Source organism: Dendropsophus ebraccatus, unplaced genomic scaffold, assembly GCF_027789765.1.
Source record: "Dendropsophus ebraccatus isolate aDenEbr1 unplaced genomic scaffold, aDenEbr1.pat pat_scaffold_969_ctg1, whole genome shotgun sequence".
NCBI classification, from domain to species: Eukaryota; Metazoa; Chordata; class Amphibia; order Anura; family Hylidae; genus Dendropsophus; species Dendropsophus ebraccatus.
In genome coordinates this window covers 5364-22662 of record NW_027210569.1, presented here as the reverse complement: position 1 = coordinate 22662, position 17299 = coordinate 5364, and the positions used below count along the sequence as shown (strand labels likewise).

At 49.3% G+C, this 17299-nt stretch overlaps 1 long non-coding RNA gene across 1 annotated transcript in view; it reads right to left on the bottom strand.

The window, feature by feature from the left end:
* LOC138781283 (uncharacterized) overlaps positions 1-16182 on the bottom strand; it is a 43602-nt gene extending 27420 nt beyond the window's left edge. The window contains exons 1-2 of the long non-coding RNA XR_011361462.1: positions 16102-16182; positions 15014-15084 (exon numbers count right to left, since the gene is read on the bottom strand). This is a non-coding gene — a long non-coding RNA (uncharacterized lncRNA). The remainder of the gene's footprint in view (positions 1-15013; positions 15085-16101) is intronic.
* Positions 16183-17299: the final 1117 nt, after the last annotated feature.

Here is a 17299-nt window from a genome sequence, read left to right as displayed (position 1 = left end):
TGTGCTGATCGGTGTATTACACGTCATGTGCTGATCGGTGTATTACATGTGCTGATCGGTGTATTACATCTGCTGATCGGTGTATTACATGTGCTGATCGGTGTATTACATGTGCTGATCGGTGTATTACATGTGCTGATCGGTGTATTACACGCCATGTGCTGATCGGTGTATTACATGTCATGTGCTGATCGGTGTATTATATGTGCTGATCGGTGTATTACATGTGCTGATCGGTGTATTACATGTGCTGATCGGTGTATTACATGTGCTGATCGGTGTATTACACGCCATGTGCTGATCGGTGTATTACATGTCATGTGCTGATCGGTGTATTACATGTGCTGATCGGTGTATTACATGTGCTGATCGGTGTATTACATGTCATGTGCTGATCGGTGTATTACATGTGCTGATCGGTGTATTACATGTGCTGATCGGTGTATTACACGCCATGTGCTGATCGGTGTATTACACGCCATGTGCTGATCGGTGTATTACATGTGCTGATCGGTGTATTACATGTGCTGATCGGTGTATTACATGTGCTGATCGGTGTATTACATGTGCTGATCGGTGTATTACATGTGCTGATCGGTGTATTACACGCCATGTGCTGATCGGTGTATTACATGTGCTGATCGGTGTATTACATGTGCTGATCGGTGTATTACATGTGCTGATCGGTGTATTACATGTGCTGATCTGTGTATTACACGCCATGTGCTGATCGGTGTATTACATGTCATGTGCTGATCGGTGTATTACACGCCATGTGCTGATCGGTGTATTACACGTCATGTGCTGATCGGTGTATTACACGCCATGTGCTGATCGGTGTATTACATGTGCTGATCGGTGTATTACATGTGCTGATCGGTGTATTACATGTGCTGATCGGTGTATTACATGCCATGTGCTGATCGGTGTATTACATGTGCTGATCGGTGTATTACACGCCATGTGCTGATCGGTGTATTACATGTGCTGATCGGTGTATTACATGTGCTGATCGGTGTATTACATGTGCTGATCGGTGTATTACATGTGCTGATCGGTGTATTACATGTGCTGATCGGTGTATTACATGTGCTGATCGGTGTATTACATGTCATGTGCTGATCAGTGTATTACACGTCATGTGCTGATCGGTGTATTACATGTGCTGATCGGTGTATTACATGTGCTGATCGGTGTATTACACGCCATGTGCTGATCAGTGTATTACACGTCATGTGCTGATCGGTGTATTACATGTGCTGATCGGTGTATTACACGCCATGTGCTGATCGGTGTATTACATGTGCTGATCGGTGTATTAAACGCCATGTGCTGATCGGTGTATTACATGTGCTGATCGGTGTATTACATGTGCTGATCGGTGTATTACATGTGCTGATCGGTGTATTACATGTGCTGATCGGTGTATTACATGTCATGTGCTGATCGGTGTATTACATGTGCTGATCGGTGTATTACATGTCATGTGCTGATCGGTGTATTACATGTGCTGATCGGTGTATTACATGTGCTGATCGGTGTATTACATGTGCTGATCGGTGTATTACACGACATGTGCTGATCGGTGTATTACATGTGCTGATCGGTGTATTACATGTGCTGATCGGTGTATTACACGCCATGTGCTGATCGGTGTATTACATGTGCTGATCGGTGTATTACATGTGCTGATCGGTGTATTACATGTCATGTACTGATTGGTGTATTACATGTACTGATCGGTGTATTACATGTGCTGATCGGTGTATTACATGTGCTGATCGGTGTATTACATGTGCTGATCGGTGTATTACATGTGCTGATCAGTGTATTACATGTGCTGATCGGTGTATTACATGTGCTGATCGCTGTATTACATGCCATGTGCTGATCGGTGTATTACATGTGCTGATCGGTGTATTACACGCCATGTGCTGATCGGTGTATTACACGCCATGTGCTGATCGGTGTATTACATGTGCTGATCGGTGTATTACATGTGCTGATCGGTGTATTACACTCCATGTGCTGATCGGTGTATTACATGTGCTGATCGGTGTATTACACGCCATGTGCTGATCGGTGTATTACATGTGCTGATCGGTGTATTACATGTGCTGATCGGTGTATTACATGTCATGTGCTGATCTGTGTATTACACGCCATGTGCTTATCGGTGTATTACACGCCATGTGCTGATCGGTGTATTACATGTCATGTGCTGATCGGTGTATTACATGTGCTGATCGGTGTATTACATGTCATGTGCTGATCGGTGTATTACATGTCATGTGCTGATCGGTGTATTACATGTGCTGATCGGTGTATTACATGCCATGTGCTGATCGATGTATTACATGTCATGTGCTGATCGGTGTATTACATGTGCTGATCGGTGTATTACATGTGCTGATCGGTGTATTCCATGTACTGATCGGTGTATTACACGTCATGTGCTGATCGGTGTATTACATGTGCTGATCGGTGTATTACATGTGCTGATCGGTGTATTACATGTGCTGATCGGTGTATTACATGTGCTGATCGGTGTATTACACGTCATGTGCTGATCGGTGTATTACATGTGCTGATCGGTGTATTACATGTCATGTGCTGATCGGTGTATTACATGTGCTGATCGGTGTATTACATGTGCTGATCGGTGTATTACATGTGCTGATCGGTGTATTACATGTGCTGATCGGTGTATTACACGCCATGTGCTGATCGGTGTATTACATGTGCTGATCGGTGTATTACATGTGCTGATCGGTGTATTACATGTGCTGATCGGTGTATTACATGTGCTGATCGGTGTATTACATGTGCTGATCGGTGTATTACATGTGCTGATCGGTGTATTACACGCCATGTGCTGATCGGTGTATTACATGTGCTGATCGGTGTATTACATGTGCTGATCGGTGTATTACATGTGCTGATCGGTGTATTACATGTGCTGATCGGTGTATTACATGTGCTGATCGGTGTATTACATGTGCTGATTGGTGTATTACATGTGCTGATCGGTGTATTACATGTGCTGATCGGTGTATTACACGTCATGTGCTGATCGGTGTATTACACGCCATGTACTGATCGGTGTATTACATGTGCTGATCGGTGTATTACACGCCATGTGCTGATCGGTGTATTACACGCCATGTGCTGATCGCTGTATAACATGTGCTGATCAGTGTATTACATGTGCTGATCGGTGTATTACATGTGCTGATCGCTGTATAACATGTGCTGATCGGTGTATTACATGTGCTGATCGGTGTATTACATGTGCTGATCGGTGTATTACACACCATGTGCTGATCGGTGTATTACATGTGCTGATCGGTGTATTACATGTGCTGATCGGTGTATTACACGCCATGTGCTGATCGGTGTATTACATGTGCTGATCGGTGTATTACACGTCATGTGCTGATCGGTGTATTACATGTGCTGATCGGTGTATTACACGTCATGTGCTGATCGGTGTATTACATGTGCTGATCGGTGTATTACATGTGCTGATCGGTGTATTACATGTGCTGATCGGTGTATTACACGCCATATGCTGATCGGTGTATTACACGCCATGTGCTGATCGGTGTATTACATGTGCTGATCGGTGTATTACATGCCATGTGCTGATCGGTGTATTACATGTGCTGATCGCTGTATTACATGTGCTGATCGGTGTATTACACGCCATGTACTGATCGGTGTATTACATGTGCTGATCGGTGTATTACATGTGCTGATCGGTGTATTACATGTGCTGATCGGTGTATTACATGTGCTGATCGGTGTATTACATGTGCTGATCGGTGTATTACACGCCATGTGCTGATCAGTGTATTACACGTCATGTGCTGATCGGTGTATTACATGTGCTGATCGGTGTATTACACGCCATGTGCTGATCGGTGTATTACATGTGCTGATCGGTGTATTAAACGCCATGTGCTGATCGGTGTATTACATGTGCTGATCGGTGTATTACATGTGCTGATCGGTGTATTACATGTACTGATTGGTGTATTACATGTGCTGATCGGTGTATTACATGTGCTGATCGGTGTATTACACGCCATGTGCTGATCGGTGTATTACACGCCATGTGCTGATCGCTGTATAACATGTGCTGATCGGTGTATTACATGTGCTGATCGGTGTATTACATGTGCTGATCGGTGTATTACACGCCATGTGCTGATCGGTGTATTACATGTGCTGATCGGTGTATTACACGCCATGTGCTGATCGGTGTATTACATGTGCTGATCGGTGTATTACATGTGCTGATCGGTGTATTACACGTCATATGCTGATCGGTGTATTACATGTGCTGATCGGTGTATTACATGTGCTGATCGGTGTATTACACGTCATGTGCTGATCGGTGTATTACATGTGCTGATCGGTGTATTACATGTGCTGATCGCTGTATAACATGTGCTGATCGCTGTATTACACGTCATGTGCTGATCAGGTGACTGACTCATATTCACCCGATAATTGGCCAATGTAAAGTTATAGTTTCAGGATGTTCTGATTTCCTTATATTATGAACGGCCGAGTTCTTCTGGTTGTACTAATAAAAGTCTATGGCGGCATTTATCATCCACACATTTTTTTGAGCAGGCGGTGCTCTGTATGGGCTGCGCAAAATTTTACGGTTGTTGCGCAAAAATCATTATTAGACGCAAGGGCCTTGATAGATCTTTTATGTCTAAGGCCGGATTCACACAGCATTTTTTGCTGTCCGTTTTTTTTCTTTGATTTTTGTAAAAAAGAAAAACGGATTTAAAATGAATCAAAACGTATCTTTTTTAAGGGTATAAACCCACACACCGTATACACAGCGTATTTACTGCTGCGATACGCAGCAAATACGCAGCAAATACGCAGCAAATACGCAGCAAATACGCAGCAAATACGCAGCAGATTAGATCTAAATAACTGAACACAGCATCAAATCTGCTGCGTATTTGTTGCGTATCTGCTGCGTATACGGTGTGTGTGTTTGTACCCTTAGTGTACATAATAATGTGGCGGACCATATTTTTGTGAACAACTAAAAAACTGATGCATTTTGATCCCTTTTTTATCCTTTTTTTTTATTATGGAAGTCAATGGAAAAAACGGATCAAAACGGAGGCACACAAATCCATTTTTCATCCGATTTTTGCAAAAAGTGGATGGAAAAAAACAGACTGCAAAAATGCAGTGTGAACCCGGCCTAACACAGCTTTGCTAAAAAGCTTCGCTAGGGGAGGATTTTGTGCAAAAACTGAAAATTTACCCATGATAAATCTAATGATTTATCTTGTGCCAAACGTCATCTTTGGCCGGCCGGCCCAAACACCTCCGATCTTCCCGAGTGCCGGCCGCGTCCTCAGCTGCTCAGCCTCATTACTGTGCTCGGCCAATCGCGGCTCAGCGGCTGATGACGTAATGTACTACACTTCCAGGTACACGGGTGGGGGTGGTGGGACACGGGGAAGGGGGCCATTCACAGACATAACATACATTACAAAGTTGTATAACTTTGTAATGTGTGTTATTCTGTGAATAATTTTTTACCGCCGCACTGCCCCTTTAAGAGCTTTATCCAACTTCAGTAGCCCCCGCTAGGCCGAATGCTCGAGGTTCGCTCATCTGTAGTGCAAACAATGATTAATCTGCCCCAATGTATTTAGACTTATAAGATTTCCATCAGCGGCTTCTCACTAATATCACAGACAAAGCCGAATCCCCAATAACATGAAGAGAAATGAAGTATTTCTTGTGTCTGTCACTGACTGCTGCTGATATCATGGGGTATAAAATGGCCTGAGGGGGAGGAATTGGCCTAGGCCGAAATATACCCGGGTATAGTCTGGGCTGGGGCTATATACACTGGGTATAGTCTGGGCTGGGGGTATATACTCTGTTACACCGGGTATAGTCTGGGCTGGGGGTATATACTCTGTTACACCGGGTATAGTCTGGGCTGGGGTATATACTCTGTTACACCGGGTATAGTCTGGGCTGGGGGTATATACTCTGTTACACCGGGTATAGTCAGGGCTGGGGGTATATACACCGGTATAGTCTAGGCTGGGGGTATATACTCTGTTACACCGGGTATAGTCTGGGCTGGGGGTATATACTCTGTTACACCGGGTATAGTCTGGGCTGGGGGTATATACTCTGGCCTGTTACACCGGGTATAGTCTGGGCTGGGGGTATATACTCTATTACACTGGGTATAGTCTGGGCTGGGGGTATATACTCTGTTACACCGGGTATAGTCTGGGCTGGGGGTATATACTCTGTTACACCGGGTATAGTCTGGGCTGGGGGTATATACTCTGTTACACCGGGTATAGTCTGGGCTGGGGGTATATACTCTGTTACACCGGGTATAGTCTGGGCTGGGGGTATATACACCGGGTATAGTCCGGGCTGGGGGTATATACTCTGTTACACTGGGTATAGTCTGGGCTGGGGGTATATACACCGGGTATATAGTCTGGGCTGGGGGTATATACTCTGTTACACCGGGTATAGTCTGGGCTGGGGGTATATACTCTGTTACACTGGGTATAGTCTGGGCTGGGGGTATATACACCGGGTATAGTCTGGGCTGGGGGTATATACTCTGTTACACCGGGTAGAGTCCGGGCTGGGGGTATATACTCTGTTACACCGGGTATAGTCTGGGCTGGGGGTATATACTCTGTTACACCGGGTATAGTCTGGGCTGGGGGTATATACTCTGTTACACCGGGTATAGTCTGGGCTGGGGGTATATACTCTATTACACTGGGTATAGTCTGGGCTGGGGTATATACTCTGTTACACCGGGTATAGTCTGGGCTGGGGGTATATACTCTATTACACTGGGTATAGTCTGGGCTGGGGGTATATACTCTATTACACTGGGTATAGTCTGGCCTGGGGGTATATACTCTGTTACACCGGGTATAGTCTGGGCTGGGGGTATATACTCTGATACATCGGGTATAGTCTGGGCTGGGGGTATATACTCTGTTACACCGGGTACAGTCTGGGCTGGGGGTATATACACCGGGTATAGTCTGGGCTGGGGGTATATACTCTGTTACACTGGGTATAGTCTGGGCTGGGGGTATATACACCGGGTATAGTCTGGGCTGGGGGTATATACTCTATTACATTGGGTATAGTCTGGGCTGGGGGTATATACTCTGTTACACCGGGTATAGTCTGGGCTGGGGGTATATACACCGGGTATAGTCTGGGCTGGGGGTATATACTCTGTTACACTGGGTATAGTCTGGGCTGGGGGTATATACTCTGTTACACCGGGTATAGTCTGGGCTGGGGGTATATACTCTGTTACACCGGGTATAGTCTGGGCTGGGGGTATATACACCGGGTATAGTCTGGGCTGGAGGTATATACTCTGTTACACTGGGTATAGTCTGGGCTGGGGGTATATACTCTGTTACACTGGGTATAGTCTGGGCTGGGGGTATATACTCTGTTACACCGGGTACAGTCTGGGCTGGGGGTATATACTCTGTTACACCGGGTACAGTCTGGGCTGGGGGTATATACACCGGGTATAGTCTGGGCTGGGGGTATATACACCGGGTATAGTCTGGGCTGGGGGTATATACACCGGGTATAGTCTGGGCTGGGGGTATATACACCGGGTATAGTCTGGGCTGGGGGTATATACACCGGGTATAGTCTGGGCTGGGGGTATATACACCGGGTATAGTCTGGGCTGGGGGTATATACACCGGGTATAGTCTGGGCTGGGGGTATATACACCGGGTACAGTCTGGGCTGGGGGTATATACTCTGTTACACCGGGTACAGTCTGGGCTGGGGGTATATACACCGGGTATAGTCTGGGCTGGGGGTATATACTCTGTTACACCGGGTACAGTCTGGGCTGGGGGTATATACACCGGGTATAGTCTGGGCTGGGGGTATATACACCGGGTATATAGTCTGGGCTGGGGGTATATACTCTGTTACACCGGGTATAGTCTGGGCTGGGGGTATATACACCGGGTATAGTCTGGGCTGGGGGTATATACACCAGTATAGTCTGGGCTGGGGTCGCTATGATGACTGATATTGAAGGTTGGTGACTAGATTACCCCGATTGCAATCTTGCCAAAAGAGAGAGGACAGATACCAGAGCGCCTACATCCCATCAGCACCTCCAGACCAGGAGAGATTGTGGCCATAGACCATATGAATGGCCCCCACAAGATCCGGCTACAGCTACGCCCCGACCATGATTGACCACTACAGCAAGGGGGCAGTAGTGATTCCAGTAAGAGACTTGACAGCCAGGAGCACAGACTTCATGCTGTATCAGCCGCACATCAAACACTATGGCTGCCCTGAAGCCATCCTCTCAGCTCTTCCAAGCATTATGCCAGTACCAGGGGTGCAGGACACTTAGAACTACGCGGATCACCCACATGGAAATAGAATTTGTGAACGCAAGAACCAAGTGGTCATGAACATGCTGAGAACAGCTGCCGTATCCAAGCCAGGCGAATGTCCGGGACTTCTGGGAGAATTGGTGGAAGTCTATAATAACAATGTCCATTGTTCTACTGGCTACACTCCCTTCTACTTGATGTTGGGGCGACAGGGCCTTATTCAAGTCATAGATTCTCCTATCCTACTACCACAAACAGACTGGGTTCACAAACGCCAGAGAAGAATTAAGGAAGCACAAGAGATGGCAGGATGGAGGAAGCTCACCACCGGCAAGAGGAAGACGGTCTGGCTAAAAGATGGCCATCGTTCTGGGAAACTTGATCCCCAGTGGGAAGAAGATCCCTACACAGAAATCTCCATCCCACATGAAGCTGCTGGCGTGTACTAGATTCAAAAAGCTGGAAAATTGCCGTCTGAAGCTCTGCAGTGATAAGTCTATGTGCTAGGCCACTAACTGCTGAAACCACCAAAGTACATCCTACTGCAGCCCGCCGGCCTTCCATCCTCCTCAATGCAGAACCTCTCCACCTACCCTGCACTTTGACTACCAGTCCAGTTCCAACAGAGGTTCCCTATGCTCAGCCAAGAAGGCCAGATCACCCCTCTTCCTATTAACCAGCGGACTCTCTTGTCCTCCAAGAAGATATAGCTCTCCTACCAAGATCTACCAGGATCAACAAAGGTCAACCTCCTGCATGCTACCATGACCTGGGATTTGTTTAGTTTGCCCCTTGATTTTTATTATTCCCCTGTTGTGTGCATTAATGTAGTTAAAAAATGATTCTGGTTAGTTAAGGATGTTGTGCCAAAGCCATGGACTAAATGGACCTGCAGCACCTGATTGTGTTGCTCTTAAGGACTCGTGATGACCAGTTATGAAGTAGTTTGCACTATGGACAATTGAATTCTTCCTGCACTGTTCTCATTGTTATTGTTCTTGGTAGTGTTAAATATTAATATTACCATTCAGGATATAACCTTTGCTGTGCCTTTTACTTTTGTCCAACCTTTTTCTCCAGGTGTTACGCCGTGGACGGCTTTTTCAAAGTTGGGGAGTATGTAGTGTCCCACCACGGGTGTTTTTTGTCTTTACACCCCTCACAAAAGTCTGTACTTCAAAGTAAAAGTGGTAGTGACATAGTAGCTAAGTTCTGCCACTAGACTAGTGGCTAGTATGTATATTGTGTACCTGTATTGCACAGCAGTAGGTAACTAAAGTGTTATTGTTTCTAGGATCGGTGCACCCCAATGGGAGCTCTTTCTCTTTTCAACCTTTCTCTATCGTTCTTTTTCTCTTGCAATCTCTTCTCACCCACTCACAGCACACGTTACAGACGCTGTAAGAGGAAGTCACATGGGGAGAGGAAATGTAGCCACACCTTTAGTGAGTTCATAAGACATCTTGGCACGCTTTTCTTGACAGCAGCACATCCACACACTATGCAGCGCTGAACACATACTTAGAGAGGACAAGTCAGGGATTATCCCAATCCACACAGAAAACCAGTTTAAAAGTGTAGGACAGTATCCTGAAGAAAGAGGAACTGATCCGGATAGAGCAAAGTTACTAGAAGCCTACGTGCTGTATTGCACAGCACAGGTGTCGTCAGAGAACTCTGACCACTCTGCTCATCCCAGGCAACAAGGTCTGGGGCTTGTGTCACCCTCTAGGACAGGTCGCCCAACACTGGTGGGCTATTGGTGGTGCAAAGATTAAAGAGTCAAAACATGGGCACAAGTATTCTCTCTACTCTCAAGTATTCTACTTATTCTCCTTCTAAAGTTCCGGCAGAGCACACTTCTACCCTGGGTTGGGACTCTTTCGACATCCTCCTCTCTACCTCTGAGCACACAACTCAGTCAGCACAGCTGTACCTCTCCTTGAGCTCAGCACAGATCGTGTTACTAAAGATTAAAGTATATTATCAAGTCACTATCCTCCTGTATACCCCTGTACTAAGCCTTCCTGCAGTAAAGAACAGTTTATTTACTTTTACTGGACTCGGTGGTTTTTCTCTAAGCACCTACACAGCCATTTCTTCCTCCTTGGGTCATCTCCCCTTTATGTGGGTGGCGGTGCCAATAGTCCAGGTGGGTCACTACTCCGGACCACCGCGCCCAAGGGACCCCCAAACAGCTCAGCAGGTTACCGACCACAGGGAAAGGGTATAGCCAGCCTATCTAAAATAAAAGCAGGTGCCTCCATACCTGTGCGCCCAACCGGCACTGGCGTCACAACAACCTAACACCTGGCTGAGCTGTATACCGACCAACCACCACAGAAGTGGCGTCACACGTTACCATCCAGCAAAAGACCGGTCTAGCCTCATAGCAGCGCACCACACAACTACTCCCGCTACTCCAGCATGTGATGACGAGACCGCTCCAGTCTAGAAACCCGTCATGCTGACCCTTTTATACATGTTTTTATCTTTTTTAATAAAGTAGTTTTTTACACTTCATCTGCTGTGAGTAGCTGCACCTGTTATACCTCACCTGTTGGGAGTAGCTGCGCCTGTTATACCTCACCTGTTGGGAGTAGCTGCGCCTGTTATACCTCACCTGTTGGCAGTAGCTGCACCTGTTATCCCTCACCTGTTGGGAGTAGCTGCACCTGTTATCCCTCACATGTTGGGAGTAGCTGCGCCTGTTATACCTCACCTGTTGGGAGTAGCTGTGCCTGTTATACCTCACCTGTTGGGAGTAGCTGCGCCTGTTATACCTCACCTGTTGGGAGTAGCTGCGCCTGTTATACCTCACCTGTTGGCAGTAGCTGCACCTGTTATCCCTCACCTGTTGGGAGTAGCTGCACCTGTTATCCCTCACCTGTTGGGAGTAGCTGCGCCTGTTATCCCTCACCTGTTGGGAGTAGCTGCACCTGTTATCCCTCACATGTTGGGAGTAGCTGCGCCTGTTATACCTCACCTGTTGGGAGTAGCTGCGCCTGTTATACCTCACCTGTTGGGAGTAGCTGCGCCTGTTATCCCTCACATGTTGGGAGTAGCTGCGCCTGTTATACCTCACCTGTTGGGAGTAGCTGCGCCTGTTATACCTCACCTGTTGGGAGTAGCTGCTCCTGTTATACCTCACCTGTTGGGAGTAGCTGCGCCTGTTATACCTCACCTGTTGGGAGTAGCTGCTCCTGTTATACCTCACCTGTTGGGAGTAGCTGCGCCTGTTATACCTCACCTGTTTGCAGTAGCTGCTCCTGTTATCCCTCACCTGTTGGGAGTAGCTGCTCCTGTTATATCTCACCTGTTGGCAGTAGCTGCTCCTGTTATATCTCACCTGTTGGGAGTAGCTGCTCCTGTTATACCTCACCTGTTGGGAGTAGCTGCGCCTGTTATATCTCACCTGTTGGCAGTAGCTGCGCCTGTTATCCCTCACCTGTTGGGAGTAGCTGCGCCTGTTATCCCTCACCTGTTAGGAGTAGCTGTGCCTGTTATACCTCACCTGTTGGCAGTAGCTGCGCCTGTTATCCCTCACCTGTTGGGAGTAGCTGCTCCTGTTATATCTCACCTGTTGGGAGTAGCTGCTCCTGTTATACCTCACCTGTTGGGAGTAGCTGCGCCTGTTATACCTCACCTGTTGGGAGTAGCTGCTCCTGTTATATCTCACCTGTTGGCAGTAGCTGCTCCTGTTATACCTCACCTGTTGGGAGTAGCTGCTCCTGTTATACCTCACCTGTTGGCAGTAACTGCTCCTGTTATACCTCACCTGTTGGGAGTAGCTGCTCCTGTTATACCTCACCTGTTGGGAGTAGCTGCGCCTGTTATCCCTCACCTGTTGGGAGTAGCTGCTCCTGTTATCCCTCACCTGTTGGGAGTAGCTGCGCCTGTTATACCTCACCTGTTGGGAGTAGCTGCTCCTGTTATATCTCACCTGTTGGCAGTAGCTGCGCCTGTTATACCTCACCTGTTGGGAGTAGCTGCGCCTGTTATATCTCACCTGTTGGGAGTAGCTGCTCCTGTTATACCTCACCTGTTGGGAGTAGCTGCACCTGTTATACCTCACCTGTTGGCAGTAGCTGCTCCTGTTATCCCTCACCTGTTGGCAGTAGCTGCTCCTGTTATACCTGACCTGTTGGGAGTAGCTGCACCTGTTATACCTCACCTGTTGGGAGTAGCTGCTCCTGTTATACCTCACCTGTTGGGAGTAGCTGCGCCTGTTATCCCTCACCTGTTAGGAGTAGCTGCGCCTGTTATACCTCACCTGTTGGGAGTAGCTGCGCCTGTTATACCTCAACTGTTGGGAGTAGCTGCGCCTGTTATCCCTCACCTGTTGGGAGTAGCTGCGCCTGTTATCCCTCACCTGTTGGGAGTAGCTGCTCCTGTTATCCCTCACCTGTTGGGAGTAGCTGCTCCTGTTATACCTCACCTGTTGGGAGTAGCTGCTCCTGTTATACCTCACCTGTTGGCAGTAGCTGCGCCTGTTATACCTCACCTGTTGGCAGTAGCTGCTTATGTTATACCTCACCTGTTGGCAGTAGCTGCTCCTGTTATCCCTCACCTGTTGGCAGTAGCTGCACCTGTTATACCTCACCTGTTGGGAGTAGCTGCGCCTGTTATACCTCACCTGTTGGCAGTAGCTGCTCCTGTTATCCCTCACCTGTTGGGAGTAGCTGCTCCTGTTATACCTCACCTGTTGGGAGTAGCTGCGCCTGTTATCCCTCACCTGTTGGGAGTAGCTGCTCCTGTTATACCTCACCTGTTGGCAGTAGCTGCGCCTGTTATCCCTCACCTGTTGGGAGTAGCTGCTCCTGTTATATCTCACCTGTTGGGAGTAGCTGCGCCTGTTATACCTCACCTGTTGCCAGTCGCTGTACCTGTTATACCTCACCTGTTGGCAGTAGCTGCACCTGTTATACCTCACCTGTTGGGAGTAGCTGCTCCTGTTATATCTCACCTGTTGGGAGTAGCTGCACCTGTTATACCTCACCTGTTGGGAGTAGCTGCACCTGTTATCCCTCACCTGTTGGGAGTAGCTGCTCCTGTTATCCCTCACCTGTTGGCAGTAGCTGCTTCTGTTATACCTCACCTGTTGGGAGTAGCTGCTCCTGTTATCCCTCACCTGTTGGGAGTAGCTGCTCCTGTTATACCTCACCTGTTGGGAGTACCTGCTCCTGTTATATCTCACCTGTTGGCAGTAGCTGCATCTGTTATACCTCACCTGTTGGGAGTAGCTGCGCCTGTTATATCTCACCTGTTGGGAGTAGTTGCTCCTGTTAGACCTCACCTGTTGGCAGTAGCTGCTCCTGTTATATCTCACCTGTTGGCAGTAGCTGCTCCTGTTATACCTCACCTGTTGGGAGTTGTTGCTCCTGTTATATCTCACCTGTTGGCAGTAGCTGCGCCTGTTATACCTCACCTGTTGGGAGTAGCTGCTCCTGTTATATCTCACCTGTTGGGAGTAGTTGCTCCTGTTATCCCTCACCTGTTGGCAGTAGCTGCTCCTGTTATACCTCACCTGTTGGGAGTAGCTGAGCCTGTTATACCTCACCTGTTGGAGTAGCTGCTCCTGTTATATCTCACCTGTTGGCAGTAGCTGCTCCTGTTATACCTCACCTGTTGGGAGTAGCTGCGCCTGTTATACCTCACCTGTTAGGAGTAGCTGCGCCTGTTATACCTCACCTGTTGGGAGTAGCTGCGCCTGTTATACCTCACCTGTTGGGAGTAGCTGCGCCTGTTATACCTCACCTGTTGGCAGTAGTTGCGCCTGTTATACCTCACCTGTTGGCAGTAGCTGCTCCTGTTATACCTCACCTGTTAGGAGTAGCTGCGCCTGTTATACCTCACCTGTTGGCAGTAGTTGCGCCTGTTATACCTCACCTGTTGGCAGTAGCTGCTCCTGTTATACCTCACCTGTTGGGAGTTGTTGCTCCTGTTATATCTCACCTGTTGGCAGTAGCTGCGCCTGTTATACCTCACCTGTTGGGAGTAGCTGCTCCTGTTATATCTCACCTGTTGGGAGTAGTTGCTCCTGTTATCCCTCACCTGTTGGCAGTAGCTGCTCCTGTTATACCTCACCTGTTGGGAGTAGCTGAGCCTGTTATACCTCACCTGTTGGGAGTAGCTGCTCCTGTTATATCTCACCTGTTGGCAGTAGCTGCTCCTGTTATACCTCACCTGTTGGGAGTAGCTGCGCCTGTTATACCTCACCTGTTAGGAGTAGCTGCGCCTGTTATACCTCACCTGTTGGGAGTAGCTGCGCCTGTTATACCTCACCTGTTGGGAGTAGCTGCGCCTGTTATACCTCACCTGTTGGCAGTAGTTGCGCCTGTTATACCTCACCTGTTGGCAGTAGCTGCTCCTGTTATACCTCACCTGTTAGGAGTAGCTGCGCCTGTTATACCTCACCTGTTGGCAGTAGCTGCTCCTGTTATATCTCACCTGTTAGGAGTAGCTGCGCCTGTTATACCTCACCTGTTGGCAGTCGCTGTTATGTGGGAGAGGAGGACGGCATCTTCATACAAGTTCTCTGACACCCCTAATAGATATATTATCTATTGAACCCATCTTACCATATTTATCCAGGAAAAGGAAGAAGAGCGTGTCCACGATGGTGATGAGGACGCCGCCCCATAGAGGTATCCTGCCAGACACAACACACACTGATATAACACCATGACAACAGACTACCACAGGGCCCCCATAACTGTACCTACCACAGGGCCCCCATAACTGTACCTACCACAGGGCCCCCATAACTGTACCTACCGCAGGGCCCCCATAACTGTACCTGCCACAGGGCCCCCATAACTGTACCTGCTACAGGGCCCCCATAACTGTACCTGCCACAGGGCCCCCATAACTGTACCTGCCACAGGGCCCCCATAACTGTACCTACCACAGGGCCCCCATAACTGTACCTACCGCAGGGCCCCCATAACTGTACCTACCACAGGGCCCCCATAACTGTACCTACCACAGGGCCCCCATAACTGTACCTACCGCAGGGCCCCCATAACTGTACCTACCGCAGGGCCCCCATAACTGTACCTACCGCAGGGCCCCCATAACTGTACCTACCGCAGGGCCCCCATAACTGTACCTACCACAGGGCCCCCATAACTGTACCTACCACAGGGCCCCCATAACTGTACCTACCACAGGGCCCCCATAACTGTACCTACCACAGGGCCCCCATAACTGTACCTACCGCAGGGCCCCCATAACTGTACCTACCTCAGGGCCCCCATAACTGTACCTACCACAGGGCCCCCATAACTGTACCTACCACAGGGCCCCCATAACTGTACCTACCACAGGGCCCCCATAACTGTACCTACCGCAGGGCCCCCATAACTGTACCTACCACAGGGCCCCCATAACTGTACCTACCGCAGGGCCCCCATAACTGTACCTACCGCAGGGCCCCCATAACTGTACCTACCACAGGGCCCCCATAACTGTACCTACCGCAGGGCCCCCATAACTGTACTTACCACAGGGCCCCCATAACTGTACCTACCACAGGGCCCCCATAACTGTACCTACCGCAGGGCCCCCATAACTGTACCTACCACAGGGCCCCCATAACTGTGCCTACCACAGGGCCCCATAGCTATATCGAAAGGGCTGGAGACAGATGTATATGTAGGGATCTTACCGCCCGGCTGACAACAGACTGAAGGCGATGGCCGTACCGATCACTTCCTGCATGTCAGACCCAATAATGGCAATTTCCACTAAAATCCACAGGATCCAGCGTGGGACCTGCAGGGAATAAAGCACCGAATGACAGGAGGCCGCCCACCGGAGCTGCTGTCAGAATTCTGCTGGTAACCCATGGAAACTGACAGCAGCTCCGCCCTATTGTCAGTCATGTGACCTAAAGGAGAGCTCTAACTGTATCCAGCTGCATTCCCACAATGTTCTGCTGGGCAGAATCCGCTCTAGGTGTGAACAGAGCCGGAAATTTACATGGGACTGATCACAGCTGATGTTACCATCTATATAATCAAATATAGGCTGCTGCTCCTCAGAGACCGCCCTGCTGCTGCTCCTCAGATACCGCCCTGCTGCTGCTCCTCAGATACCGCCCTGCTGCTGCTCCTCAGATACCGCCCTGCTGCTGCTCCTCAGATACCGCCCTGCTGCTGCTCCTCAGATACCGCCCTGCTGCTGCTCCTCAGATACCGCCCTGCTGCTCCTCAGATACCGCCCTGCTGCTCCTCAGATACCGCCCTGCTGCTCCTCAGATACCGCCCTGCTGCTGCTCCTCAGATACCGCCCTGCTGCTGCTCCTCAGATACCGCCCTGCTGCTGCTCCTCAGATACCGCCCTGCTGCTGCTCCTCAGATACCGCCCTGCTGCTGCTCCTCAGATACCGCCCTGCTGCTCCTCAGATACCGCCCTGCTGCTCCTCAGATACCGCCCTGCTGCTGCTCCTCAAATACCGCCCTGCTGCTGCTCCTCAGATACCGCCCTGCTGCTGCTCCTCCTCAGATACCTCCCTGCTGCTCCTCAGATACCTCCCTGCTGCTGCTTCTCAGATACCGCCCTGCTGCTCCTCCTCAGATACCGCCCTGCTGCTGCTCCTCAGATACCGCCCTGCTGCTGCTCCTCAGATACTGCCCTGCTGCTGCTCCTCAGATACCGCCCTGCTGCTGCTCCTCAGATACCGCCCTGCTGCTGCTCCTCAGATACCGCCCTGCTGCTGCTCCTCAGATACTGCCCTGCTGCTGCTCCTCAGATACCGCCCTGCTGCTGCTCCTCAGATACTGCCCTGCTGCTGCTCCTCAGATACCGCCCTGCTGCTGCTCCTCAGATACCGCCCTGCTGCTGCTCCTCAGATACCTCCCTGC